The sequence below is a fragment of the Salvia hispanica genome, chromosome 3, assembly GCF_023119035.1.
Source record: "Salvia hispanica cultivar TCC Black 2014 chromosome 3, UniMelb_Shisp_WGS_1.0, whole genome shotgun sequence".
In the NCBI taxonomy this organism is placed as follows: domain Eukaryota; kingdom Viridiplantae; phylum Streptophyta; class Magnoliopsida; order Lamiales; family Lamiaceae; genus Salvia; species Salvia hispanica.
The window spans coordinates 13,052,198-13,056,511 of NC_062967.1; positions in this window are offsets into that span (position 1 = coordinate 13,052,198).

Below are 4,314 nucleotides of genomic sequence, written 5' to 3' on the forward strand. Positions count from 1 at the left end.
TAGTTTTTCAAAAGTTTTCAAAACCCAAATGTTTTTCCAAATAGTAATTGAGTCTCAGTAGAGGATAGACACTTTGTGTTCGTCTTCCCCGTGTTCGATATCCGGTACTGACCTTTAGCTATACTATATATATACTCTGTATACTTGCAGGTTTATTTAGTGCTAATAAAAAGTGCATCAGCTATGTATCTTCCAAACGATCAGAGACGTCCTTCACAATAGTCTGCCGAGAGAATACAAAGATATTGAACGTTCTTCTGACGTCTGGGGACCATAACCCTAGCTTATATTTATATTAAATATAAGCCCCTTTATTTTCTATTCGGTCCCTCATCAAATAGAAAATCACTTTATGGTATCTACACTTATTTCCATAACAATTACATACACTTTAGCCCAAACCTTAATCTTTATTGAATCACTGTAATTGGGCAACTGAAAGATAGCCATACACATTAAATTAGTCACGTGGAAGCCCAAAATTCCAACAATCTCCCACTTGGACAACACATGACACCAAATAAATGTGTACAAACCGAATGAACGCTCAAATATGCTATCATATAGTGTATTCCCGAGCAATCTTATCATCAACCATATCGACATAGGACTAAAGGGGCAGTCACCATATTTTTTCATGATTAAACCCATCAGTAATCACATATGCAAATATAATCAACAATAAATCAATTATGGAGTGTAGCATGGAAATTTCATGGAAGGTGATCATACATGTCTACTTCCAACTGGTCCTCCCAAAGTGAGATCAAACCAAAAATAATGGACAAAACATAATACTCCCTCCGTCCCACTTAAAATGCAACATTTGGGAATCGGCACGGGATTTTATGTAGTGTTGTTTTGTGAGTTAATGAAGAGAGAGTAAAGTAAGAGAGATGAAAAAGTAGAGATAGAGTTGTTTCCATTTTAGGAAACGTTTCATTTTTAATGGGACAACCAAAAAAGGAAAACGTTGCATTTTTAATGGGACAACCAAAAAAGGAAAACGTTGCATTTTTAATGGGACAGAGGAAGTACTTTATTTCTGCAGAGAATAACATGAGTTTTATAACTACATGTTCAAAACACAATATAGAACAATTACCAAAACTACTGAACGGAAGTATCCTTAAAAAACATAACACCTATTGGGCTACATGCCCATGAAAGACCTTGGGTGATAATCCCTTAATGAATGGATTTGTAATCATCAAATCCATTCTCTTATGCTCTATATGTATTTTTCCATTCTGAACCCTTTATTTAACAACTAGGAAGCTCCTGTTGTTTTAGAATATAATACTATAGAGTTATTGTCACAAAATAACTTAAGTGGTCTATCAATACCTTACAATATGCAGCCTAATGATGAAATTTCAGTCATATTCATTAACTAGATGCCCCAAAACAAGTTACAAATTCTGTTGTCATGGTAGAAGTAGCTACAAGTGTTTGCTCAGCACTTCTCCACGAAATGGCTCTACAGCCAACAGACACACATAACCTAAAATGGATCCTATACTGTATTAGCATCTAACAAAATCAGAATCAAAATGCCTAAAGATCTCTCCAAATGATCTGAGTTTCTGTATGCGAGCATGTAATGCTTAGTTCTCTATAAATATCTCATAACCCATTTTGCTGTTTCTTAATAATCCATATCGGGTTACTGAAATATCTGCACAACATATAAACAATTAAAACGAAACTGGGTCTAATACACACTTGAGCACACATTAGGCTCCCAATCACCGAAGCATATGGAAACTTCTGCATTTTCTAAATCTCAAGATTTATCTTAGGGCACTGAATGAGACTAGGTTTGTCTCCTTTAGTCATAGGGGTATTTCTTTACTTGCAATTATGCATCTCAAATACTTTAGGCACCTTTTCACTATATCTCTTCTGTGACAATCGAAAATTATTTCTCTCGATTCCAAATACAAAAGAGGCTTCATTTGCTCCCACTGAACTTGTGATACACACAACCATCAATAGCATTCTTGCTGAATCCAAATCAAAGAACTACTTTATAAAATTTGTGATACCATTGACGAGAGTCTTAATTGAGGTTGCTGAGATTGTCTTTAAATGATATCATTCGCATGAGATTGAATGTTTACAACAATATCATCTTGAGGTTGTTAATATGCTTCTTCTTCAATGATAGTAATTGATACCTGATCATTGTCAGAAGCAGTAGTAGGTGTCTATACAGACTCCTCCTCAAGAGTAATGTTCCTTAACACATTCTTCCCCCCAAACTCAACATCCTCAAGGAATACTATATTTCTCGTCCTAAAAATTAGTTCCTTTTGTGGATCATAAAATATTATAAAAAAACCCTAAATTTTTCTATAAAACCAAAGTGAGGATATTTGCTACAGTCTTTAATGTCTCTTCCTAAAGCAAATGCGACAAGGAAGAATGATAAATCATACTCCTTCACATGTCTTTAAGAGTTTTATTTTGTCTTTTAGCTACACCACTCATGCTAGGCGATCCCGACATGGTGTACAAAAGGACGATCCTACACTCTTCAAAAATAGAAGGCAAAAGGTCTTTGACATTGTTCATCTGAGCAGTCATTTCTGTCGTAGTATTTGCCATCACGGTCAGATTTGACTTTCTTAATGCCTTTGTTGAGTTAGAGCTCAACATCAGCCCTAAATATTTTGAACTTGTCTATAGCCTCAGACTTTTAATAGATTAAATGTAGGTGCCCAAAACAAGAATATTCATTTATGAATGATATAAAATATTGTTGATCATTCCAAGAAACCGAAGTAAATGAACCACAAATGTCCGTATATATCAATTCTAAAATGTATATCTCTATTGGCACCTAATTTATTAAGTTTGGCCTGCTTTCATTCGATACATTAAACACACAAATCAAGTTTTGAAAAGATAAGTGTATTGAATACAATATCTGACACAAGTCTCACAATCCTTTATTTTGAGATATAACCAAAACACTTGTGTCATAAATTAACCAAATTTTCATTATTTAATTTGCTTAGTCCCTTTTGATTCAACATGTAAAGCTTCTGAATATGAAGTAACATAATCGAGCATACAAAGATTGTTATATGCACTTAAGAAACAATGCCCACAATACATAATTATTTGAAGGAAGAACTTTACTATTTTTGAATGAACAATAAAAACCAAATTTGTCCAAAGCAGAAATAGAAACCAAATTTTGTCTAAAAGACAGTACAATAAAGTATCCTTCAAAACCGTAAAATTCCAGTGTTTAATATCAATCTATAATGCCCAATAGCCTATACTTCCACCGATTTGTCATATCACACTTAGATGTATCTTTCACCATAATTGACTTTCGGCAGTTCAGACAGTCTTGCATTGATAACCTTATGTGAGCAGTAGCATCAGAATCTACTCACTATATATCATTAAGGACTAAATACAAATTAATTTCAGAACAGACCAAAATAAGAATTGTAACTTCATTTGTACGTCATGCGTGATATCTGTCACAATTCTTCCTTTTATTATATCCATGTCTACCACCAAAGAAACAACTATCATTGTCCTTATGTTGTTACCTTTGTGATGAACCCTTATCCATAGCAGCATTCTCATACACTTTTTACTAATGCACTTTATTTTATTTCTTGAGATACTGACCAGATGTGCAACACTAAATGCACAAGCAAGTCTTTAAAATTCAAGCTTAAGTGAAGCAACGTGAGACATTTTCATAATGTGCTCCCTTATGTTGCCTTGCCCTTATGCTTTATTGAGATCAAGCATGCTTGTGTCAGCCTTAATGTTTTTCGCAAAACATTCCTTAATTTTTGGCAAGGCATTCACTGGCCTTAGTGATATACTTAGATGCAGTGCCTAGAAAGGCTTCTGGGATGCTACACATAATGATCAGTAGGCTTATACGATTCGAGTATTCCCATTTCTCATAGTTTCTCCTTTGATAAGAAGCATTATAGTTCGTAGGAGAAGTAGGTTGCTCAATCCTTAGCGCGTAATCTAGATCCATGCAACCCAGAGCAATTAAAATATAATCTTTGCAATCCTTAAAATTTGACCCATTCAACTTACGTATTGTTCATGTTGGAAGAAACTGCAGAAGCAGATATTACAATTGAATAGAGAACAAAACCAAATTAATTGTCATGCTCACATCATAAAACTCAAATAAAATGGTAGCATCTCGAGGTACCGGCACAACATTCAATTCAAGTCTGTGGACAGTAATATAAACTTGCAAGTGGTAACCTTTTGCAGTAATCAAACACTGACAATAAGATCATGTCAAGCAATGTCCATCTG